At 42.4% G+C, this 27,784-nt stretch overlaps 1 protein-coding gene across 1 annotated transcript in view; it reads right to left on the bottom strand.

Moving 5' to 3' along the window:
- The window catches only part of LOC126253174 (neprilysin-1-like), a 615,357-nt gene that overhangs the window by 393,212 nt on the left and 194,361 nt on the right, over nt 1–27,784 (bottom strand). The gene's annotated exons all lie outside the window — the stretch shown is intronic.

Genomic DNA, 27,784 nt, shown 5'->3' with positions numbered 1-27,784 from the left:
GTGCCACTAATTTTTTATTCGGTGTGTTTAGTTACGAACCCCCGCCAAAATACGTCAGGCACTCTTGGATGAAAGGGTCTTCATACCGTGTCGTAATTACTTGATGTTGCATCCATCAGGATTTTCTACCTACGGCCGAAGGTTCACCGAGCATTGGTACTTGGCAGTAACACATCATGAGAAGATTACTTGCGCCCTTTAGTTTAGCACACCGGTGTTCAATCACAATGGCTCAGTTAGGCTACCCATCTTTCCTGTGACGTTAACTGAGGTGCTTACATTGAATATCCGGATCGCTGCGTTACAATGTCCAGCTTATTACAGTTTATTGAAATAAAGAAAAGCACGATTTCGCCTGCAAAATGCAAAATAAAGTTCTTGTAAGAACACAAACTTTTCGCTGTTGTCAGACACCCAGCTGTCATAGAATTGTTTTTATTCCATTGTCAAGTGGACCTGGTGGGCATGGGAATCACCTGCAACGCTAAATATCTTCGAATGAACAAATTTGTATCCTAAACAGAATACAGGATGCTTCAAAAAAAAAAGACCAGATTTCTGTTGCTTATTATAGACAAACTGTGAAACACAGAAACACATTGTCTTTGTCACTAGATAGAGGAAGATTCAAAGTATTATCTCGATACTCAGCATGAGCATCATACTTTGCTCGAGAAACATCGAAACAATAGTCCATCATATTCGACGCAACAATCAACAGGCACCTGTTTATTGAATCTCGATAGCTGCAACAATTCTGTTTCTCAAATCTTAAAGAGAAGCTGCCACAGATGGGAAAAAGACTCCGTCTTTTATGTACCACCACAGAAAAAACTCGCAAGGTGTGAGTTGGCCTGGGAGGCCAGAAACAACGAAAAAAATCTTGTTCTCCACCTCTTCCAATTCCTATCATTTCTCTTCTGGTGTATTCGCCACGTTGTCACAAATAAACAACAGCGCACGTGTGTCAAAAATTTGAACCTTCCTCTATCAAGTGGCATGCACAATGTGTTGCTGTCTTTTGCAGTTTGTAATATCTTTTTGAATCACACTGTGTTATCTGTACAACAGATATCAGGAAGGCAGCAATTCATTACCAGCTCAAGATAAAATGCTTTAATTTTAGTTAGGATTAAACACGGAGTTTGCACTTTATGAGTTTTTTATCAGTCAGTCTATAGGCTAGTAAGGGGGCAATCTGGACTATTTAAAGGATAACTCATTGTTATAATAAATCATTGTTGAAGGTTCAAACTAGTTCTCTAGGGCCTTAAGATAAATGAGGTCCTCGAGGCTATGCAAAATTCGTTATGGCAATTAATTTGCATATCTAGGCCATTTGCAAGTTAATCACACTGAAATTCGACCTGAGTAGTGTGATATGCAAATTAAACGTCGAACGACACACGAAGTGGTTTCAAGGAGAAAGTTGAAGAGTAATTACCATTACTCCAGACCATTTAGGACACACGACAAAATCAATGTCACCTCAAGTCCAGTCTCAGCAGAAAGACATTTGCCTCTATGGTCGCTTCCGTCCATTTCGGATTATGGACTTCATAATGAATAACAAATAAGATTTCCCTGTAGAAAGGAGACTTCAGGAGGAGTTGTGCTACAACACGTTACTGCCTCACTAATTTTTTGACCACTGTGCACATGTACAAAATGAAAGATGTTGTAATAACCACTACCGGTATTGAAAAACAATTAAGACTACTCAAAACGAACAAGTCACGATGCCTTGCGGGAAGCACTATTAGTTTGTCATTGAATACGCCTCAGAATTACAGCCTCTACTAGCTCATAACTTATATGGAATGCATCGCTCAGCGAATAGTCCCATGAAACTGGAAAGTAACACACATCGCTCCTGTTTACGAAGGGTATAAATGATCAAGTCAAAGCAGACCCATACTCAAGAAATGGGCGTAGTGGAGCAGATGCAGGAATCCTGCACAGCCATTCTAGACAAGGTTCTGGCGGATATGGTTTTTCATTGCCTTTTTCCGACCTATTATGAAGCCTAAAATGTGTCCTGTGAATGACTGACGAGTGCTCATTTTGTTATGAGGAAAGGAAAGCGACCTGCGGGTATGCGCTGCGCAAAGCATCGCAACAGACGGTTGTTTTAGGTTGAAGGGCCAATTACAATTGTTACTGTCTTCAGTTGAGAGGTAGCTTCTGTCCCTACAGCAGCGGATCGAAGCATACCGTTCCTTTTGTGAATCGTCACAACTTCTAATAAGAAGCGACTTATTGCGAATTTCCTGTGAGTTTTTCCATTTATCATGCACACCAATGCACATTAATAATACACCTTTGATTATATGGATCTTATTTAGTTTAAGCTTATCCAAAAGAAAATCAATATTTAATGGAGTGAGTCCACAAGCCAACGCACTATTAACGAGGCGACTGATTGACGATAACATGCGTTAGTGATATCTGAGTATACTTTCAATTACTACTCAGCAGCAAATAATATAGTTATTGATGTTAAGTTGCAGCACTTAAATTATTCAAACTTTCAAGTACCTGTATTTTTCCTTTTTAAAGAGTTTAATTGCGCCCTCTCTAGTATGGTTAGGGACTGTGGCTGCTGTGTTCAGATGTGAGCTGAGTTTGTGACTCTTCACTCACAGCTCCAGGCAGTGCTGGCTTCGGCTATGCATCTTGATGCTGTTGTGAATTGGCATCACCATGGAGAGCAAAGGTTCACCCTGCACTGTACTGGAATTGGAGACTAAGAGTGTAACTAGCGCTATTAAAATATTCAGGCACCACCCCAGTACACGAGAAAATCTAGCAAGAAATATAAAGTAAACAAAATTGATAATTACTCGTGGAGAGGCGCAGCAGAATTCTATACAACTTCTCAGAAGAACATAGATTAATAAAAATTCTGTATTAGCAACAATGTGATCAATAAGTAATTGTATGCTTGATCTAATTGGTAATTCTGCCTCAAAGCACTATAAAACACCTTCGATTGTATGGATCTGATTCAGTTTAAGATTACCCACAAAAAAAATGGTTCAAATGGCTCTGAGTTCTATGGGACTTAACTTCTGAGGTCATCAGTCCCCTAGAACTTAGAACTACTTAAACCTAACTAACCTAAGGACATCACACACATCCATGCCAGAGGCAGAATTCGAACCTGCGACCGTAGCGGTCACGCGGCTCCAGACTGTAGCGCCTAGAACCGCTCGGCCAGACAAAAAAAAATTAGTATATAATGGAGTGAGCGAACAAGTCATCACAGTATTAACGAAGCGACTGCTTGACAATAACACTCGTCAGTGATATTTTAATGTACTTTTAATTACTACTCAGCAGTAAATAACGTAATAATTGATGTTCAGTTGTATCATTTAATTTATTCAAGCTTCTAATTCTTTGTATTTTTTCCTTCGTGAAGAAGTTACTCAGTATACGTATAGTATGGATACATAAGGTAGCACGAAGCAATATTCCTCTAAATAACTAAAATACCTTTTCTCGCATTAAAATATGACCCCAGTATCATGACAGTTTAGACTTCAACATTTATATACTATCAATTACTTAACAATCCCTAAAGTGTTGGAAAGTTTCAGAATTAAAGTATTTTCGTAATATTTTTTGACATCCAGTTCTAGACATACAAACTGTTATTAAGACAACGTAAATAAACTTTGTTAAGCTCTGGTTATTAGCTCCGTTACTCATGAATGTTTAACATAATCTTTAGATAAATATTAGTGGATTTCTCTGGTAGACCTAATAGAAATATTCTCGCCAACTCTCGTATTTAACTAATTGTATAAGTGAAAACTGCTAATGAAATTGTTTTAATGTTTTAAGAGATTAGGCGCTAATCTTCTTTGATTTAACTATTCTCAGTTCAACTGTCTTGATCTGATCGCTGACTTGAGCGTGTTTGCGCTACTTGCTAGATGTCAGAACTATAACTTTTGCTGCTCTTTTAAATTCCTTCCTTTTCAGAATCAGCGATTGAAAGATCGTCGTGCGTAAATGGTAACTCAGGGACTAAAATTTATTTTTAACTAACGGAACTTTATTTTCTTTCCTTTTTAAATGTAAGCGCTTTTACAATGATCAAACATCGATTGTAAGTGAGTGACTGCCCAAAACCTAATAGCCCCACACTAAGAGAGATGGAAGCTCAAAATGAATCCTAGATGCCAACACCGTTTTATATCTCAACGTAAACTTCATATTTTCAAAATCTAATTCTCTTCAGGTGCTGGCCTCTCGCTCACCCACATCCCAAATTTAAAGTCACTCGTTACTTTTACTACTGAAATAACGCTAACAGATTGAATTTAAGCTTTAAAATGGTTCATATAGGGTAATGTCGTCTCAGTGTTTATCTCACTAGCGATACGTACCAGTAGAATACGCTGTTTCTAATAATTCACCTCTGTAATATGTTTCCTCTGATTTACGTCTATGGTCACAAACTTCTTGTTAACAGATTACTGGTTTCGGTCTTTAATGACCATCATCAGATCTGTTTCATTAAAACAAAGTCCTAATGTACTGCAGCCATAGTGGCACCGTCAAATGTTAAATGCGGAATCAGCAACAGTACCGTCAAATACATATAAATAACATCACATGCACGTGCATGCAGAAACTGGCTCGGAGCACTATGGGACTCAACTGCTGTGGTCATCAGTCCCCTAGAATTTAGAACTACTTAAACCTAACTAACCTAAGGACATCACACACATCCATGCCCGAGGCAGGATTCGAACCTGCGACCGTAGCAGCAGCGCGGCTCCGGACTGGAGCGCCTAGAACCGCACGGCCACCGCGATCGGCTCCAGAAACTGTACAAAAGCTAGAGGGAGCAGACGAATGCTTATAATTTTCTCAGTTTTAAGAAGTTGAAGCTCTAGAGTCGCTGCACGAGCCTGTAGTTACCCAGTATTTTTAGGCAAGTGTGATAAGCTACGTTAAGTTTATCCACAGAACTCCTGAAGCGATTCACCCGTTATTATTCACCGCGTCACTAACAGACAAATCAAGGCGACAGTTAGCACAATGCCAGAACATGATACTGCGAAACGTCTCTGGCATTAGCCTCCTTACAATATCACGCACATCATAGAGCTCAGTTGCACCGTCACAAATTACAAACAATAAACTCTCCATTAAGTAGCCTTCAGAGAGCCCTAAATTCTCAAGATAACTAATTAAAGAATTCATAATTTCGTTTGCAGTTACTCCTAATAATTATATTAAATTTAGGAAAAGACTCACTGGAGCTGGAAGTCAAGGAAGAACTACACGAATAATAGCAATGAGTGTTATTCATAGTTGTCGATTCACCAATAAATAATGAATGTTTGTTCTCGGGCTACACCATATTGCGCATTAACGTTTTTCTCATTTCATTTGCGATGTGGCTCACAATCTTAATGTATGCATTAGTAGAATGAAAAATGTATCCCATGACTACGCTATTAAATTTCTGTAAATTTATTTCGCCTTCGCAGTTGTTCATGCATTTGTTTTTCTTCTCAGCTTCATAAGTGATTAGGAAAATATTTTCAAAATGGTTCAAATGGCTCTGAGCACTATTTGACTTAACATCTGTGGTCAGCAGTCCCCTAGAACTTAGAACTACTGAAACCTAACTAACCTAAGGACATCACACACATCCATGCCCGAGGCAGCATTCGAACCTGCGACCGTGGCAGTCGCGCGGTTCCGGACTGAGCGCCTAGAACAGCTAGACCACCGCGACCGGCAAAATATTTTCATTATCCCTTTGTTATGAGACGAAGTATCTAATAAAACATTGCATAATGTTTTATTTTTTGGCATGTTTTGTACCCCTCACTCCCTTGTGATCGCGCATCTTTTTTCCCAGTGATATTAACTGTTGGTTTCGGTTCAAATGGTTCAAATGGCTCTGAGCACTATGCGACTCAACTTCTGCGGTCATCAGTCGCCTAGAACGTAGAACTAATTAAACCTAACTAACCTAAGGACATCACACACATCCATGCCCGAGGCAGGATTCGAACCTGCGACCGTAGCGGTCACGCGGTTCCAGACTGAAGCGCCTTTAACCGCACGGCCACACCGGCCGGCATGTTGGTTTCGGGATCCTCAAAAATGACTGATATTGTCATTTGTTCAATCCACTGAAATTTTCGTTCACGTTCGTTCATCGACGGCTATACTTTCGACATCACGAGGGAATTTACAGTCCAACATTTTATTCTTGACATACAGCCACACATTTCTTCCGCAAAAGTCATTTTTCTGCGGCAGTGTCGAGCATTCGGACCACTGATAATCAGAATGTTTCTTGTCTTGAACAGGTGTACATTCGCCAATTTTTGCTTCTTCTTCTGTCTCCCTTTTGTTATCAGTCGGGGTAAACAAATTACCCATTCGAGTTATTCTGAAAAGTTACAGCACTGATTTTAGCTACACTGGCTCAAAACTGACGTGAGCATTTCCCAAACACCTGCTTGTAAAAGTGAAAGCACAACGAGGAAAGAATACAAGGAGGTAAGGAAGAGTCTGAATAGCTTGTAAGGGTCTTGCAGAGGAATTTATGCTCAGAAATAATTGTTAAGAGAAAAATTAAATATGTAGCGCGGTTTCTGGCGTATTTAGCATTAAGTTAGCCAATCAGTCTGATGCCAGTTTATAAGGAACATAACTGGAGATTTCATTCGTTACGACAGTGCCGTCTGTCGGTATGTTTGTGTTATATTTCGACTAAATGAATCTAAGACTTTCTAAAACGCAAGAAAAAATGTATAGTTACTGTGACCCGCAGCAGAAGCCAGAAAAAAGAAGCGATATACATACACGAACGAAAACGAAAGTTAGTAGGCGTGCTTCCACGTCTGAAAGATGACGTCTAACCAGATTTAACGTCAGTCGCATAAGAGTGGCACTAGTAAAGCAGCTATGAGGATACAAATCAGGCTTCCTTTAAATACACGCTGCAACGATCGTGAGCGTTAGTTATCTTCGAGGTTGGATGTGGTGAGTCGATATTAGTCAGGAATGCCTTTAAGGCGAGAAAGACGCTATTATCAACACCTCACTGAGTTTGAACGAGGTAGTGTCATACGGCTACGAGAAGTTGGATGTTCCTTCTGCGATACTGCGGAAAGATTTGGCAGGAATGTAGCCAGTGTACATGACTGCCGACAGCGGTATCCACTGGAATGCACAGTCGCAAGAAGACCAGGCTCCGGACAGGCACGTGGCTCTACCAAGAGGGACCACCATCGTGTTCGGTAATGGGGCTCTGGCGCATCGTATTGCATATGCAGCAGCAAATTCAGAAGCAGTTGGCACCAAAGTGACACAACGAACTGTTACGAACCGGTCTCTTCCAGGACAGCTCCGAGCCAAATGCCATGCAGCGAGTATTCCGCTGACCCAAAACCATTGCCATTTGCGACTTCACTGGTTTCAAGTCAGAGCTGATTGGAAGGCAGTGTGGAGATGTGTAGGGTTTTCTGGTGAAAGCCGGTTCTTGCTCAGTGCCAGTGGTGGCCGTGTGTTGGTTAAGAATAGGCCAGTCGAGGGCCTGCAACCAACATGTGTGCATACTAGGCTCACAGTGTGCACATCTGGGATTATGGGCTGGAATGCGACTTCATATGACAGCAGGAGCACTCTTGTGGTTATCCTGACTGCAAATTTGTACGTTTCTGCTGAGCTGCCACTCGTGAACAGCATTCCAAGGGGGATTTTACAACAGGATATCGTTCACCCACATACCGCTGTTGTAACGCAACATCCTCTACAGAGTGTCGACATGCTTTGGCCTGCTCGATCAATAGGTCTGTCTCCAATCGACCACATATGGTACATCATCGGACGACACTCCATCGTCGTCTATAACCGGCATTAACTGTCCGTGTATTGACGAACCAAGTGCAACAGGCATGGAACTCCATCCCACAAACTGTCATCCGCCACCTGTACAACACAATACAAGTACGTCTGCATGCCTCTAGTCAACAATCTGCTGGTCACACCGGTTATTGATGTTCCAACACATCACATTTGCAATGACTTTTTTTTTTTTTTTCTTTATTGTGATTTCATTCCTCTGCCCCATATTGACAGGGGAGGGCTGTCAGCGGCACAATCCGCTGCTCTTCAGCCGAGTGACAAGATAACTAAGACAAGAATAAAATGATACATACATAAGGCGATAAAAAAGGGGAGCATAAAACAGAGTAAGGGGAGATAATGGAGATAAAAATACACTGACATGGAGACGTTCGTGGGGGGACAATTAAAAAAAGTCGACATAAAGTTAAAAAACACAGTTGGCGATTCTTAAAACACAAAGAAGACACTGAAGGCACACACACGGGTTGAAAGTCGGGCACAGTATTAAAAACACTCAAGAAAAGCACACTTAAAACCCCACTTGGAGCACACACGATGAAGAATAAAATTGCCAGGTGGGACCTGCCGTGGGAGAGGCCGGACAGGATGGAAAAGGAGGGGAGAGCAAGGGGCAGCAGGGGAGGCGGCGGGATTTCAATGGCTTATCTCGTGCTTATATTACCCTGTGACCTTGTAGTATTAGTCACTTAAGTATGTTGCCTAGACAAACGCATTCCCGAAGTTTCATTACTCTGCATTAATTATTTTTCGGTCTTACGAGTATTTCCATATATTCACGGTGGTCCATTGATAGTGACCGGGCCAAATATCTCACGAAATAAGCATCAAACGAAAAAACTACAAAGAACGAAACTCGTCTAGCTTGAAGGGGGAAAGGCAGGCCGGAGTGGCCGAGCGGTTCTTGGCGCTTCAGTCTGGAACCGCGCGACCGCTACGGTCGCAGGTTCCAATCCTGCCTCGAGCATGGATGTGTGTGATGTCCTTAGGTTAGTTAGGTTTAAGTAGTTCTAGGGGACTGATGACCTCAGATGTTAAGTCCCATAGTGCTCAGAGCCATTTGAACCATTTTGAAGGGGGAAACCAGATGGCGCTATGGTTGACCCGCTAGATGGTGCTTCCATAGGTCAAACGGATATTAACTGCGTTTTTTAAAAATAGGAACCCCCATTTTTATTACATATTCGTGTTTTATGTGAAGAAATATGAATGGATACGTTGGACCACTTTTTTCGCTTTGTGATAGATGGCGCTGTAATAGTCACAAACGTATAAGTACGTGGTACCACGTAACATTCCGACAGTGCGGACGGCATTTGGTTCGTGATGCATTACCCGTGTTAAAATGGACCGTTTACCAATTGCGGAAAAGGTCGATATGCCTACTGTGATCAAAATTCCCAACGGGCGTGTGCTATGTATGCTGCTCGGTATACTGGACGACATCATTCAAGTGTCCGGACCGTTCGCCGGATAGTTACATAAATTAATGAGACAGGAAGTGTTCAGCCACATGTGAAACGTCAACCACGACCTGCAACAAATCATGATGCCCAAGTAGGTGTTTTAGCTGCTGTCGCGGCTAATCCGCACATCAATAGCTGACAAATTGCCGAGAATCGGGACTCTCAAAAACGTTGCTGTTGAGAATGCTACATCAACATCGATTACACCCGCACCATATTTCTATGCACCAGGAATTGCATGGCGACGACTTTGAACGTCGTGTACAGTTCTGCCACTGGGCACAAGAGAAATTACGGGACGATGACAAATTTTTTGCACGCGTTCTATTTAGCGACGAAGCGTCATTCACCAACAGCGGTAACGTAAACCGGCATAATATGCACTATTGGGCAACGGAAAATCCACGATGGCTGCGACAAGTGGAACATCAGCGACCTTGGCGGGTTAAGCATGACAGAATGGCGATGTACTTCCAACGTGATGGATGTCCGGCACATAGCTCGCGTGCGGTTGAAGCAGTATTGAATAGCATATTTCATGACAGGTGGATTGGTCGTCGAAGCACCATACCATGGCCCAAATGTTCACCGGATCTGACGTCCCCGGATTTCTTTCTGTGGGGAAATTTGAAGGATATTTGCTATCGTGATCCACCGACAACGCCTGACAGCATGCGTCAGCACATTGTCAATGCATGTGCAAACATTACGGAAGGCTAACTACTCGCTGTTGAGAGGAATGTCGTTTCACGTATTGCCTAATGCATTGAGGTTCACGGACATCATTTTGAGCTTTGATTACGTTAATGTGGTATTTACAGGTAATCACGCTGTAACAGCATGCGTTATCAGAAATGATAAGTTCTTAAAGGTACAAGTATCACATTGGAACAACCGAACTAAAATGTTCAAACGTACCTACGTTCTGTATTTTAATTTAAAAAACCTACCTGTTACCAACTGTTCGTCTAAAATTGTGAGCCATATCTTTGTGACTATTACAGCGCCATCTGTCACAAAGCGAAAAAGTGGATCAACTAAAACATTCGTATTTCTTTTACGTACAACATGAATGTGTAATAAAAATAGGGGTTCCTATTTTAAAAAAACGCAGTTGATATCAGTTTGACCTATGGCAGCACCATCTAGCGGGCCAACCATAGCGTCATCTGGTTTCCCCCTTCAAGATAGAACGTCCATTTACAGAAGATGTTCCAAGTAATGACCATTGGTGTCAATGCAGTGCTGCAATCTTCTTAACATGCACATGCTCTGACAATTGTTTCTCGCATATCTTCAGGTGTATTTGGAATGTCTTCATAAATAATGTCTTTTACGAATACCCATAAGAAAAAATCCAGAGGCGACAAGTCTAGCGAACAAGCCGACCACGACACATCTCCTCCGCGCCCAATCCAACGATTTGGAAATTGTCTCTGCAACTCATTTCTAGCCTTCAGCGAAAAATGTGCCGGACACTCATAGTGTTGATATTACGTTCTGTTCCTTGTTCCCAAAGGTATTTCTTCCAATAAAAGACTTAACGTTTCTTGCAGGAATGTGGTGTACTTCCTACCATTAAGATTTCCTTCGATGAAATAGGGGCATATAATTCTGTCCTCCAGAATCCCACACCATATATTCATCGACCACGGCTTTTGGTGTGCAATTTGCCGCAGTTAGCATGGATTTTCAGTTGCCAAATAATGCATGTTATTGAAATTAACATTTCCGTAGTTTCTGAATGTAGCCTCGTTAGTAAATAAAACCAAATTAATACATATATTATCCCTCTCAACCTGAAGTTGAGCCCATCGGCAGAATTCAATACGACGCTTACAATCCGTACCAGTTAATTTTTCGTGGAGACTGATATGGTAAGGATGATATTAATGGCGATGCAGAACACGAACAACACTACTCTGCTTCATGCCAGATTCCCTTGCGATCTGACGCGAACTAACACAAGGTTCTCGAACCACAGTGGCAAGAGGACCAATTTCTGTACCCTCGTTAGTAACTTCCCTTTGCCGGATATGTTTCTGATGCGTTAAAGATCCAGTTGTTCTCAATTTATCATACATATATTTAAATGTACGACGTGTAGGGTGAGTACTTTGAGGATAACGTTCAGCGTATAAGTCTCTAGCTCTCACTGAATTTCGTTGGCATTCTCCGTAAATGAGAAGCATAACGATTTGTTCTTCGAAGGAATACATCATTCAGATTCGATTGATTCGATGATACTAGTCTTACCGTTCCTATTAATGTTGTATTGCGAAATCGCCGAAGGTGTTTACATGTCGGCACGTTAGACTGATTCGCCGTATTCGGCGAATATTTGCTATTTGCATGATATACGAGAGATAATTGTCAGAGCATGTGCTTCGATAAGTGCCGAAGTGATAAGGAATACCACTCAGTCCATGATAAGAGTATTGCAGCACTGCATTGATACCAATGGTCATCACTTCGAACACCTTCTGTAAATGGATGTTCATGCCACCTTTGTGACCTTCGTTGACCTTCAAAGACCTTACACGTCATTGGATTCGTCTCGATAGCCGCTATCAGAAAATAAGTACCAAACTATAGCATACCATTTAAAAAAATTGACCTTAATATCTCTGAAGCGACCCCAACTAGCAACAAAAAATCCAACGTCATATTATGGCCACCGTTGTCCCATGCAACATTTGTTTCACAAACGTTTCAGCTCCTATCATACTTTCTGAGTTATTATTGGTGGGAATAGTTAGTGACTCACCCTGTATGCGGTGTCTGGCAGGAGACACCCCTCTTTAATTTCGTTTTGGACCAGGTCATCCGAGAGTGGAAAAATTAAGTTAAACCCAAAACTAGTGAAAACCCATACGACTTGGAAGACCTAAAAATGACATCCAGATTTCTTGTTTAGTTTTTGCAGATAATCTGGCAATACTGGCAGACGACGAAATGAGAGGAATTAATCAGAAGTGACTGTCAAGGAATGTGCTGAAACAACTCTATGTGCTTCCAAAAAACCAAATACATCTGCTCATAACATAGTACTCAAGAACTGACCACAAAAGATGGAAAAATCGAAAGAGTTCCATACTTATTAGACGGAATTCTTGAATCTGCAGAGAGGGAGAAAACGTAACAGAAAATTCGGATCAAAAAACTTAGGAGAGCTTACGATAAAATCTACAAAATCCGCAACAAAAATTATATGTCCACACATATGAAAATCAGGTGCTCAATCGCGAAAACCTATAGACATCAGAAAAAGAAGACTGAAATTTTATGGACATATCACAGATTCTCAACAACGAGACTTACTCACAAAACTGAACAACTCAGAATCATATCATGGATCCAGCATGTCAAAATGGATTTAGAATTGCATTAAACATTTCCAGCAGAAACCTATGCAGACAAAAAAATAGCTTGTGGTAGGAAGTACTGCCAAGTCACCCCTAGATCAGGGACAAAGCGGACTGAAGAAAGGAAAAGAATCTATGGAGAAAAGAAGAGAGCTGGTTTGGAACTTCGAAGATTGAATCATAATAACTTTATATACGGGGTTAATCACCTAAAACTTGTACTACAAATATTGCAGAAGTGGAAAAGTGCTATTGATGTGCGGTTCTCACAGAATGGATTGGTACTCAGGGGATCGCATTGTTAGCCAGTCAATAGATTGTAATAATTCTTTTCTTATAAGTCTTATTTTTTGAGCAAGCGTACACTTTTTTAAATGGGCCAGTGACTACTGACATTAACAAACTGAAAGTAAGGCAAATTAAATGTCAGTGGTGTTTGTTGCAGAATTCTAATGCGAGTCGTTTACATCTCATTTTGAAAAGTTCTCGAACTGACACTTGTACAACACCTGTGGTAACGCATACTACAGAACAACACAATAGCGTACACCAGTTGTGTGCATTCAGACCAGTAACGAGGCAACTGACCATCTCAGGTTGTGTTCAAAATTACTACTGGCAGTACACGTTTCCAGGCTGGTATGGAACGACTGCTGCACACGTGCTAGCATTTCAAGCGAGACGTCCATGCAGGCTGCAGTAATACGTCGTTGCGTATCATCGGGTGTAGTTGGTGTGACCTTGTAGACAGCGCCTTTCAGCTTTCCCCACAGAAAAGTGGCTACATGCGTCAAATCTGGGGAACGGGCCAGCCAGTTCTCTCCAACGATTTGGAAACAATTCATGAAGCTGCAGTACTATGAGCTGGTAAGCCATGATGTTGGTATTACAGGTTCCTCCTAGTCTGCAGAGGAACATCTTCTAATATCTGTGGAAGAGGAGGCCGCGATACTTGTCCTCGTTCAGTGTCCCGTATATGAAAAAAGGGCCTATGAACCGATGGTTCACTATCCCACACCACACGTTTGCTCTCCATGGACGCTGAGATTCCACCTGATGAAACCAACAGGGATTGTCGACAGACCAATAGCGCATGTTTCGGCGGTTTACCTGGACATGACTGGTAAATGTGGCTTCATCACCAAACAAGATACGCGACACACCTGTAGTATCCTGTTTTGATTCCCATGTAGAGAGGTTAAACGTTTCCGTACAGCTCCTGACAGGGATGGAATCTATGCCGATGGAGAATGCGTGGGACACTTGGCTGACTCATGCCACTTCCTCGTGCGATTCTGAGGGAGCTAACGTGCGGATCAACTGCAATAGCAGCAAGAACATTTAATTTCCACCTATTCTCTCGTCACTTGTTTCCTTCTGTTACGTTGTGTAGGTGTTACACTATCACTTTCACGTAAGTGGTCGAAAAGTATATAAGTAGTTGTCGAGACTGTTGATGTGTGTTGGGATATCTTACACCACACACTGCACAAGAACGAATTGCATTCTTCCTGCACTCTCCATGCACCATGCACATGTTGGCTTTTTATGCATTGGTAAATACCATCGTCCATTCATGACCTGCTGTTTGGACTGTCACAAACTATCTGACGAGGAAGCTGGAATGCACTCAAAGAACACACTGTAAGCAACTATAACAACATCGCACCTCGCAACTACGCAGATTGAGAGGCAAAAACCAGTGTAGGTGTGGAATATTTTCAAAATACGACATCTCCTAAACGACTCGCACTAAAATCCTGAAGCACACACTACCGTCGTTCTAATTTATCCAACTTATAGTTCGTTAATGTCAACAGGCAATGTTCCATTTAAAAAGCGTAAGTATACACAGAAATACGCTTTCTAGGTATTATTGCAGTTTGTTGATTGGCTAACAGTACGAGCCCCTGACTACCAATCCATTCTGTGAAAACCGCGCTTTAATAGCTCCTTCGATTGCCGCAATATTTGCGTTGCATGCTTTTGGTGATTCACCCTACAGGATGTAATTGGTATGAACGAAGTTATTTCTATTGGTGACTGAGGACAGTGTCTTAAACAACATTGCATCAGTATTTAAGTCATTATCAGACTAAGAATTATTGCTATTACAATTATATATTTTTAGGTTGGGTACCTCCAAGCACATGAGCAGAGAACAAGCCATTAATGCTTATTTTCTCCTGGGTACGAGGTCAACTGTTGAGTGTGAACGCATGGACGCAAAATATGTAGTCTACAGTGACAGGTGTAGTCCACTTTGAGGTGGATTACGGCCATGCAGCAAACATCAGGTCTTATAGTGTGTGATGTGTTTGTGGAAAGACTGCTCGTCGCAGAGAAATAAAACCGACACTTAGCTGTGGCGCCGCTGGCGCCAGTGTTCTCGCACTTAGAATGGCATCGCTGCCATCGATTTTAGGGTCACCATCCTTGCCTCCCGCGATTCAGGCCGGTAGTCGGGTAGTTAACGGGGAGAGAAGAGAGAGCGGAATGGATATTCGCAGGGTCGGAGGTGGCTTGTTGACGTTCACCGTGAGGCCTGTGGTACGACGCCTGTACGCTATGGGCAGGGTCAGCGAGAGATCCCGGCAGTGACTTGATGGGACCTCGGGTTTGGTATCGCGGTGGTGCACTGTTGTGTTTTGGGGCTTTTCTGCATGTATAAATTCTTGTTATTGGCCATTGAAATTGAGGTGTGTCTATGGCGTGACGGAGGAAATGTGTGATGCTCGCCGCTGTTGCATGTGAAAACGCTTCGTCTGCCTTGTGTCTGTGCAGGAAATTATGTGAAGTAAATAGCTAGTACCATGGCGCCGTCTTGCTCTCACCCGTTGTTGCATATATTTCGGAATTACTGAATGGTGAAGATATCCTACGTGTAAAGCAAATAAAGGCATTTGCGCCATACTAAGGTACTATTTTAATCTGCTTAAATCTGTGTCATGTATTACTAAAGGTGCCTTTCGATACCAGCACCTACCTTGGGTAATAAGTGTTATTCGGAGGTTGTCATGGTACTGTAAGTAATAATTATACACAAAATTGTTTATTCTGATTATACTAAATTGGAGATGTAAGGTCGGTTGTGTGCCGCTATAAATTACTATTGTCTCCTCTGTGTGGCAGCCTAGCATTGTCAGTGGCTTCAATCATTATTCCTGTCATATTTCGAGTTTTGTATTCGCGGGTTTGCTTAAGCTGACACTGTTGAATTGTAAGGCCTATAAACAGGCAAGTCAGACTCAGTATTCTATGAGCTCAAGACGATATTCTATTACGTGGTACCTTAGTTTGTTATAGGTTAGAAGTATTTTACGTGTTATTAATATTCTGCTGTTTGCTTTGTCTAAAGAGGAGCTAGTTCTGTGAAGTAGTCGTTTATATTTTATTAGTGTGTTACCCATTGTGCCTTTTGATGTTAATTATTTTTACGAAGCTACAAATGACTCTGTGTATGTTGCAGGTAGCTGTAACTGACGTGTTCACCGGGGTCGCGTCCTGACGGGGTTGATAATGGCCCTTTTTACTACGGCACATCCGGCTATCCTCCTTTAGTACATTTGTCTCGCTTATATCGTTACTACGTTTGTCGAGTGGAGTTAGGGCTTACTGTAATCACCTTATATGTTGAAGTTAAGTATCTCCCTTGCCAGGGCGCGAACCTTCGTGGATATAGTCGTATTGTCATCTGTAAAGATTGATAGTGTTATTCATTTGTTCTCGTCACATGTATGATTATTTATCTTGTTATATTTAATGTCAGTAAAATGTAAGTGTTAGCGAGGTTCGAAATGGGACGTTGTATTCTCCTCTTGTGGAAACATATTTAAGTGATTTTATTCCTTTCTTAAGTAGCCTTTAGATGCGTACATTTTGCCTCCATGTTTGGTGTTTTTATGGCCTCCAAGTTAATTAAAATTACAATAAAGGTAAATTGGCAACGGAGGGTTTCGTTTATTTATTAGTTGCTAAGTGGATCGTAAGTTAAGTGCAGGAACCCTACCAAACATACTGATGTGTGTTTATAGTAGAGTACCACATATAAAAAATATCTGCACTTACACCCATTGCAACCAATCGTGTTCGTAAAAACACCTTGAACCACTAAATAGGATGTTCCTATTCACAGGCATGTACATTAGTGTGTTCTGCAGAAATGATTAGCATTTGAAACATGTGAGGCTGCAGGTTCAACATCAACGTCGATATAACAATGCAAGACTACGTACTAGTAAAATGTGCCTGCGGCTGTCACCGTCGCTATAAACCGAAAGTAGACGAACAGGGTGACTTGAGCAGACTTGCAGGATGCCTTGCAGGTGTATGCACAAACCGTTCCATCAAACCAGTGAGTTTGAAAGAGGGCGCACTATTGGCATGAGAGAGAGCAATGCATCCATCTGGGAAATTTCTGCTCGTGTGGGATGAAGTGTTTCGGCAGTGCAACGGGTGTGTGCAGAATGGCTCAAAAAATGGCTCTGAGCACTATGGGACTTAACATCTATGGTCATCAGTCCCCTAGAACTTAGAACTACTTAAACCTAACTAATCTAAGGACATCACACAACACCCAGTCATCACGAGGCAGAGAAAATCCCTGACCCCGCCGGGAATCGAACCCGGGAACCCGGGCGCGGGAAGCGAAAATGGCTCATGGAAGGCCATAGAACACGACAAGATGGGTCAGATCACATCACCCCCAGAGAGATCACACGTCATCAGAATAGTATTGCAGGACAGATCTGCGTCGTGAAATGGTCGTACGGGATAATAGCCACTTCATCGTTGTCTCCCATCGCTCTTGCGCCGACTATAACACTACGTTCAAACTCACTTAAATCTTGATAACCTGCCATTGTAACACCAGTAACCGACCTAACAACTGTGCCAGACACTTGTCTTATAATCAGGGTGGTCCATTGATCGTGTCCGGGCCAAATATCTCACGAAATAAGCGTCAAACGAAAAAACTACAAAGAACGAAACTTGTCTAGCTTGAAGGGGGAAACCAGATGGCGCTATGGTTGGCCCGCTAGATGGCGCTGCCGTAGGTCAAACGGATATCAACTGCGGTTTTTTTAAATATGAACCCTCATTTTTATTAGGTATTCGATTGGTTCAATTGGCTCTGAGCACTATGCGACTTAACTTCTGAGGTCATTAGTCGCCTAGAACTTAGAACCAATTAAACCTAACTAACCTAAGGACATCACACACATCCATGCCCGAGGCAGGATTCGAACCTGCGACCGGAGCGGTCGCTCGGCTCCAGACTGTAGCGCCTAGAACCGCACGGCCACTGCGGCCGGCTATTAGGTATTCGTGTAGTACGTAAAGAAATATGAATGTTTTAGTTGTACCACTATTTTCCCTTTCTGCTAGATGGCGCTGTAATAGTCACAAACATGTGGCTCACAATTTTAGACGAACAGTTGGTAACAGGTATGTTTTTTAAATTAAAATACAGAACGTAGGTACGTTTGAACATTTTAGTTCGGTTGTTCCAATGTGATACATGTACCTTTGTGAACTTAACATTTCTGAGAACGCATGCTGTTACAGCGTGATTACCTGTAAATACCACATTAACGTAATAAAAGCTCAAAATGATGTCCGTGAACCTCAATGCATTTGGCAATACGTGAAACGACATTCCTCTCAACAGCGAAGCCTTCCGTAATGTTTGCACATGCATTGACAATGCGCAGACGCATGTTTTCAAGCGTTGTCGGTGGATCACGATAGCATATATCCTTCAAATTTCCCCACAGAAAGAAATACGGGGACGTCAGATGCGGTGCTTGGACGACCAAACCACCTGTCATGAAATATGCTATTCAATACCGCTTCAACCGCAAGCGAGCTATGTGCCGGACATCCATCATGTTGGAAGTACATCGCCGTTATGTCATGCACTGAAACAGCTTGTAGTAGCATCGGTAGAACATTATGTAGGAAATCAGCATACGTTGCACCATTTAGATTGCCATTAATAAAATGGGGGCAATTATCCTTCCTCCCATAATGCCGCATCGTACAATTAACCCGTCAAGGTCGCTGATGTTCCACTTGTCGCAGCCATCGTGGATTTTCCGTAGCTCAATAGAGCATATTATGCCGGTTTATGTTACCGCTGTTGGTGAATGAAGCTTCGTCGCTAAATAGAACGCGTGCAAAAAATCTGTCATCATTCCGTAATTTCTCCTGTGCTCAGTGGCAGAACTGTACACGACATTCAAAGTCGTCGCCATTCAATTCATGGTGCATAGAAATATGGTACGGGTGCAATCGATGTTGATATAGCATTCGCAACACCGACGTTTTTGAGATTCCCGATTCTCGCGCAATTTGTCTGCTACTGATGTGCGGATTAGCCACGACAGCAACTAAAACACCTACTTGGGCATCATTATTTGTTGCGGGTCTTGGTCGACGTTTCACATGTGGCTGACCACTACCTGTTTCCTTAAATAACGTAACTATCCGGCGAACTGTCCGGACACTTGGATGATGTCGTCCAGGATACCGAGCAGCACATATAGCACACGCCCGTTGGGCATTTTGATCACAATAGCCATACATCAACACGATATCGACCTTTTCCGCAATTGGTAAACGGTCCATTTTAACACGGGTAATGTATCACGAAGCAAATACCGTCCGCAGTGGCGGAATGTCACGTGATACCAGGTACTTATACGTTTGTGACTATTACAGCGCCATCTATCACAAAGCGAAAAAAGTGGTCCAACTAAAACACTGAAATTTCTTTACGTACTACACGAACATGTAATGGGGGTTCCTATTTTAAAAAAAAACGCAGTTGATATACGTTTGACCTATGGGAGCGCCATCTAGCGGGCCAACCATAGCGCCATCTGGTTTCCCCCTCCAAGCTGTACGAGTTTCGTTCTTTGCAGTTTTTTCGTTTGATGCTTATTTCGTGAGACATTTGGCCCGGTTACCATCAATCGACCACCCTGTATACTTGCCGACCGCAGCTCCGTATTCTGACTGTTTACATATTTCTGATTTGAATACGCATACCTATACCAGTGGCCCGCATCTCGTGGTCGTGCGGTAGCGTTCTCGCTTCCCACGCCCGGGTTCCCGGGTTCGATTCCCGGCGGGGTCAGGGATTTTCTCTGCCTCGTGATGGCTGGGTGTTGTGTGCTGTCCTTAGGTTAGTTAGGTTTAAGTAGTTCTAAGTTCTAGGGGACTGATGAACATAGATGTTAAGTCCCATAGTGCTCAGAGCCATTTGAACCATTTTTGAACCTATACCAGTTTCTTTGGTGCTTTAGTGTACATGTGTGTGTGTGTGTGTGTGTGTGTGTGTGTGTGTGTGTGTGTGTGTGTTTGTGTGTTTGCCGGCCATCTGCAACGACGTACGGAATGGTTATTACAACAGAACGAGCAGAGCAATTGCGAGCAGAGCCTCCTGTGTGCGCTGCCTTCCTGGGCGCACTCTCCCACGCTCTGCTGAGTGGCAGCCGGCGGGCAGTGGCTGGCCGTTGGGACGCGGTGATTGATCGCCCTCCACATTTCATCGCGCCAGCTGGTGAAAGCGGCAACAGCTCTTTGCGCAATGCCTCGCAACGGCCGGTGCCAGCTGCATCCTACGCGCCACTTGCCTGCGAGACTACATCACGTCTCTCCCTGTGATGCTTCGTGGAGGCGACATAACACAATCAACACCGGCACAGGCAGTGTCAGCCTGCGTCACCGGCTCTTCAATGTAGCAGAGGCAGCGCGTTCACGCTTAATTCAGTCCGAACAACTAGAGTCTGTAGATTAATTTGTTCCCTGATAAAAATTTCTCATTTAACAAAAAAATGGTTCAAATGGCTCTGAGCACTATGGGACTCAACTGCTGAGGTCATTAGTCCCCTAGAACTTAGAACTAGTTAAACCTAACTAACCTAAGGACATCACACACATCCATGCCCGAGGCAGGATTCGAACCTGCGACCGTAGCGGTCTCGCGGTTCCAGACTGCAGCGCCAGAACCGCGCGGCCACTTCGGCCGGCCCTCATTTAACATGCCTGTTCTGTGAGCAGTGCTGGGAAGCGTGATACCTTCATGCAATAGGTAAAACGTTACGATACAGCGGACGCAGTACTTCATCACCTTAGACAAGAAGGCTTTGAAGGGATCTGTGACCATGTTGGCAATAATGAGGATTCACTTGTCTCTGTCGCCAAAAAATATTTCTTGATCTAAAAGCTGAAAATTCAACTAAGTCCTATGGGATTAAAATTACGAATAACTTAAATTGGAAATATAGAAAACGCTGTAGGTAAAGCAAACCAAAGATTGCGATTTATTGGCAGAACACTTAGATGGCGAAACAGTTCTACTAAAGGGACTGCTTACACCGCTCCCGTTGTCAACCGTCTTCCACAATATTGCTGTTGGTGTGGGATCCTCAACAGACAGGACTGGCGGAGGACATCGGAAAAGTTCAAAGAAGGGCAGCTCGTTTTGTACTGTCGCTAAATACGGGAGAGAGTGTCACGGTCATGATACAGAATTTGGGGTGGAAATCATTGAAACAAAGCCGTTTTTCGTTGCTGCAGGACCTTCTCGTGAAATTTCAGTCACCAGCTTTCCCCTCCGGTTGCGAAAATATTCTGCTGGCACCCACCTACAGAGGGCGGAATCATCATCATGATAAAAAAAAAATTAAGTGCTCGGTTTTCCCACGCGCCATTTCAGAGTTAAACGGTAAAGAAATAGCTTGAAAGTGTCCGATGACCCTCTGCCAGGCACTTAATTGAGAATTGCAGAGTTGTTACGTAGATGTGAATGTATATTTTTAACGTCTTATGACGCATTTCGAGTTATCCCACGGATTACCCCATCATCAAATCTCTGACGAAGGACTACAATGTAAGAAAAAATAGAAAAAAATTACCATGAAACATACCTTAACATTGATACACAGTATCCCATCGCTCATTCCATTACATCACTGCCCAAAATGACTTAGGCAGTACAACATGTTATACAGTAAACAATATCTGCCACTGCGTTTCGTTAGAGACAAAAATGGTTCAAATGGCTCTGAGCACTATGGGACTTAACTTCTAAGGTCATCAGTCCCCTAGAACTTAGAACTACTTAAACCTAACTAACCTAAGGACATCACACACATCCATGCCCGAGGCAGGATTCGAACCTGCGACCGTAGCGGTCGCGCGGTTCCAGACTGTAGCGCCTTTAACCGCTTGGCCACCACGGCCGGCTCGTTAGAGACATCAAAGTGCCTACGACAATAGGCATATCTCTGACATGTCAACGCTTATTACAAGTACATGTGGCCGAGTGGTTCTAGGCACCTAAGGTCGGAACCGCGCTGCTGCTACGGTCGCAGGTTCGAATCCTGCCTCGGGCATGGATGGTTAGGTTTAAGTAGTTCTAAGTTTAGGGGACTGATGACCGCAGATGTTAAGTCCCATAGTGCTTAGAGCCATTTGAACAAGTATATGTATCATTTAATTTCAGTTATATAACAAATGGTGCAGGAATTATTCTACATAAAAGCAGCTGATACATGGTAAATCAAATTACAATAAATTAATGCACTTCAATGACGGTAATAGGGGATATCATTGGAATTACGAAGGACCTCGGCCACATACAGCCCAACGGCCGAAAATTTTTGTAGTATCTAAACTGCCATTATATTTACATTACAATTTTCCAAACGAAAGCAGTATATTTTTCACTAAACGTATTCTTGGAAACACATAATGCAGTTCTATATACGTTATACAAACACGATTGAACACCAGATATTTATAAATAATGCAAACATTACTGTATTAAGCCATCGAATTTCACAGCGCGTGGCACTGAACGACAAAAGATAACCCTTAAAAAATACGGGAAGGAGGAAGCAAGAGCATTTACTACAATTCTATATCTTGTTAAATCGTATTTTTGTGCTACACATCTGATTACGGAATAACATGAAACGCGTCATGAGAAGTGAAAAATTAACAGAGCTTTGACGACCAAGCAAATGTATAATCGTTTGTGGACACAGTAGTTTGATGGCTGTTACCTTGTCTGCATTACAGAAAGCAGTGTGGATCAGCTCCATATTGATTACATGGCAACAGGCACTCAGAACTTGAAACAGACCTACAGGGGTATTAACCTGGTAAATACATGTTACGTATTTATGCTAGAATTTCAACAAAACGACTTTGCCCAATCGCTGAAACTATATTTTCAGAGAGCAAACATGGATTTCGCAAAGGAAGATCATGCTCAGACTATGTCTTCATTATGACAGAACTAACGGAAAAACACCCTCAATTTCCCAACTCTTCTCGGCTTCACTGACTACGAAAAGGCGTGTGATGAAGTAAATCGAAACAAATAGAGTGGATGCTATCTCATAAGAGCTCTATAGTGTTTATACATAAATAACGAAATATAAATAAAAATATCGGACAACAGACTTAACATGGCTGAAAGAAACGAAGGAGTTAGACAAATGCGTCCCCGTTTACCCATTCTTTATATACATTTATGTCGAAGATTCATGCATGGATAGTAAAACATTTTGGAATAAATAAAGTATATTCTACGGTCAAACATGACTATGTTCTTCGAGATAAGGCTCATATCTCAAACGTTCAGTAAAACTTACAGCTTGTTACAGTCATGCAAGATATATAAACGCAGTTGGATAGACAGATAAACGGTAACCTCATCCCGGATTTTTAAAGACTCGGACTCCCATGTATAAGATTTCTTAGGCTGTGAGCGAGGAAAAGTTTAGAAAAGGTATGTAATTATGTGCAAAGTTAGTTGAAAGTTGCTAAGTACTTTTATTCTTAAGTACTGGATGGATATAGTCTAAGTAATTTGAGCACCTGGAGTTACACTATCTGAAAATACGAGTACATACGCATTTTCTAATTTCAATACCTCACTTACTGTGTTAAACCTTCAAGTACGATTTTCTCTCTTAATCAGTAGATTACGATAGAATTAAAAATTATTTCAATTCAGTCATTGATTATTAGCTTCGTCTGTAAGTTCGTAGGGTTTTTGTTTCGCGTGTTCGTATTCCGCTAATGGTGAAACAGAATAAATTATAGATGGCTAAAGCCTTGTTATGTGTATCTGTTGTGTTAATCAAACTTATGGAAAACCGCTACGAAATTATCCACCGGCCCAATATAACTACTGCTGGAATCCTTTTAACAGCTTTCGTTATAAGAGCTTTGCTCTGAGACAGTTTTGTATTAACATTTCTGAACAGTTAGGAATAATTTTTTGCACAATTATGTGTTTTGCGTTTTGTGGGCTTTCTGTTGAACGATATTCTTAACTTTACTATCCAATACTAATCTCTTCATCATTGTTAACGTTAGCTATTTCACATGTCATTTTCGAGTAGACATGCAAGTTATTGCTCTTTAGCTACGGTGTAGTATTCTATTTGAGATCTTTCTCGGGTCAGATTGGTGAGATATTTTTCTAAGTGACGACAAAACTCTGGATGTTTCGCATTACTCGCAACTGGTCAGTATGCGCTAGTCTCGTGCAGCCGACAGGGAAAGAGCGAGCGCCTGAAAAGCGGACTGCCCGCCACGCAGTGAAGCAGGATGTGTTGCCTGCAGCGCTGGCGCGCAGTGTAATTAACGGGGCGGTGGGGCTGCCGGCTGCCGGCAGCGAGGCTGACTAATTTACTCGCCGCTCGCTCCTCGCGCCGGCCCGGCGTGTCGCGCGCTCCTACCGGCGACAAATCATCCCCACACCTGCTGCCCGCCGGCCGCTGTAATTTGTGGCGCAGCCGGCAGTAAAACATGCACCCGCAGCGAGCCCGTGTTACGGCCGGCCTTGTAATTTGCCGTTAAACACGAAAGTGCGTTTTCTGCGAGTGCACGCTCATTTGCAGCCGTTGCATCGAAATTTAGTGGCTGCTCGCTGCTGCCACGGCAATTGCTTGCACTTCCCTACGTAATCCTATTTCATCTCTGCATTTCCAAAAATTAAATAATTTCGTAGAATTGGATTAATTCGGTTTTCCTGACAAGGCAGCCCAAATTTATTTTACTTAACTTCTATGCAGTATAAACTTTGCCTGGGTTCTTACCATATAACAATAATCTAATACCCTCTTTTTCACTACATTTCACTTTCTTCCAGTCACTAACTCCGACTCACTTACCAATTTAACAGCCCACATTTTAACACAATTCTGAGCTCATTAAATACTGCCACTCAAATGATGTCGTGAAGTTACGCATGCCTGAGCCATTTACAAAATTTTTAATAATATAAAAGTTGACTCCATTGTCAGAAGTTCATATGCACCTACAGCTCTTAATTTAAAGAGATTTAATAACTTCCCGTAGTGCTTTTGAGTAATTTAATTTCAACATCAGTGTTTGAAAGAACAGTAGTTTGTAAATATCGAAAATTAACTAGAAAACTTCATAAAGGTTTGTCACTTACTAATAATTTTTAGTGTTGATAATTTCAGATGTAAATTCATTCTAAAACAAGGATTCATTGGTATCTTTACAAATATGTATAAAAGATTTTTAAATAACTTTGTTGTTATTCCTGAAAATTTACTCGGAAGCTATTAAAACAATGCGTATCTTTTATTTGCACGCAACTATTGACGAAACTAACACGTTAAAGCAACCAATAAGTATAGCTTACAAAGGCAATATTTAACTATATCTCAAAGTGATAAAAAGATGCATGTGTTGTTACACTGCTGGCCATTAAAATTGCTACACCAAGAAGAAATGCAGATGATAAACGGGTATTCATTGGACAAATATATTATACTAGAACTGAGATGTGATTACATTTTCACGCAATTTGGGTGCATAGATCCTGAGAAATCAGTTCACAGAACAACCACCTCTTGATACGCCTGGGCATTGAGTCAAACAGAGCTTGGATGGCGTGTACAGGTACAGCTGCCCATGCAGCTTCAACACGATATCACAGTTCATCAAGAGTAGTGACTGGCGTATTGTGACGAGCCAGTTGCTCGGCCACCATTGACCAGACGTTTTCAATTGGTGAGAGGTCTGGAGAATGTGCTGGCCAGGGGAGCAGTCGAACAATTTCTGTATCCAGAAAGGCCCTTACAGGACCTGCAACATGCTGTCGTGCATTATCTTGCTGAAATGTAGAGTTTCGCAGGGATCGAATAAAGGGTAGAGCCACAGGTCGTAACACATCTGAAATGTAACGTCCACTGTTCAAAGTACTGTCAATGTGAACAAGAGGTGACCGAGACGTGTAACCAATGGCACCCCATACCATCACGCCAGGTGATACGCCAGTATGGCGATGACGAATACACGCTTCCAATGTGCGTTCACCGCGATTTCGCCAAACACGGATGCGACCATCATGATGCTGTAAACAGAACTACGATTCATCCGAAAAAATGACATTTTGCCATTCGTGTATCCAGGTACGTCGTTGAGTATACCATCGCAGGAGCTCCTGTCTGTGTTGCAGCGACTAGGGTAACGGCTGCCACGGTCTGCGAGCTGATAGTCCATGCTGCTGCAAACGTCGTCGATCTGTTCATGCAGATTGTTGTTGTCTTGCAAACGTCCCCTTCTGTTGACTCAGGGATCGAGACGTGGCTGCACGATCCGTTACAGCCATGCGGATAAGATGCCGGTCATCTCGACTGCTAGTGATACGAGGCCGTTGGGATCCAGCTCGGCGTTCCGTATTACCCTCCTGAACCCACCGATTCCGGAAATATTCTGCTAACAGTCATTGGATCTCGACCAACGCGAGCAGCATTTTCGCGATACGATAAACCGCAATCGCGATAGGCTACAATCCGACCTTTATCAAAGTCGGAAACGTGATGGTACGCATTTCTCCCCCTTACACGAGGCATCACAACAACGTTTCACCAGGCAACGTCGGTCAACTGCTGTTTGTGTATGAGAAATCGGTTGGAAACTTTCCTCATGTCAGCACGTTGTAGGTGTCGCCACCGGCGCCAGCGTTGTGTGAATGCTCTGAAAAGCTAATCATTTGCATATGACAGCATCTTCTTCCTGTCGGGTAAATTTCGCGTCTGTAACACGTCATCTTCGTGGTGTAGCAATTTTAATGGCCAGTAATGTAGTAAACTAACGTAGATACCAAAAAATGTACATGATATCGAGTTATCTGTTAATGGGTATCGTGTTTCCAATACTACCAAACATTGGCAGCTACATTACAGTCTTGCCATTGGCTACCTTTATGTATTCTTTTTATATTCATTAAACGAATGTACATTGTTTCCTACTTGTGTAATAACTGATTTTCTACACTTCATTCGCAGTACGTTCGTAAATTCTATATGAAGTCTAGCAACAAAAGATCACAAATTCAGAATTGATAGCTGGCTTTCTAATCTGATAAAATTCACGCTGATCCACGGGTTACCATACTGAAAGGCCGAGAGCAAGGACATAAACGATAGTTAATCGACTGCTTCAAACGACAATGTCTTTGTTGTCTTTCTAGGCCCTGGTGTAAACATATTAAACATTGTGCCTGATGTGGCATAACCCACACACTTTTGACTATAGCATATGATCGCTTTTAATTTCCTTTAACACTAGATACTTCAAGTATACTGGTTCCAGTATCGCACAAAGTTTTAATCTGCGCAGAGTGAACGATCCATTCAGCTAACAATTCCCTAAGGCATTTCCCCACAATTTTTTTCTTCGAGCAGAAGTAGTCCCGCAAGGTATGCAGGAGAACTTTTGTGAAGTTTGGAAAGTGAGAGGGAGCTACTGGCGAAAGTAAATCTGTGAGGTAGGGCCGGTGAGTTTATCCGATTGTTATGAAACTTCGCTGAGCTGTGAGCATGTCTACGAAGGTTTCAGAATTAGTACAACCATTTACAATATAAATCCTCTCACTCTATGGCCAAGGTGCAGCAATAGGTGCAGCAACAGGTGGCGGTCGAGTCGTTCCAGCGATGAAACTTTGATGAGTTGTGCACACGCTCGCCAAGTTTTTTGAAT

The sequence above is a fragment of the Schistocerca nitens genome, chromosome 4 (assembly GCF_023898315.1).
Source record: "Schistocerca nitens isolate TAMUIC-IGC-003100 chromosome 4, iqSchNite1.1, whole genome shotgun sequence".
Taxonomy (NCBI): Eukaryota; Metazoa; Arthropoda; class Insecta; order Orthoptera; family Acrididae; genus Schistocerca; species Schistocerca nitens.
This window is presented reverse-complemented; position numbering and strand designations above follow the sequence as displayed.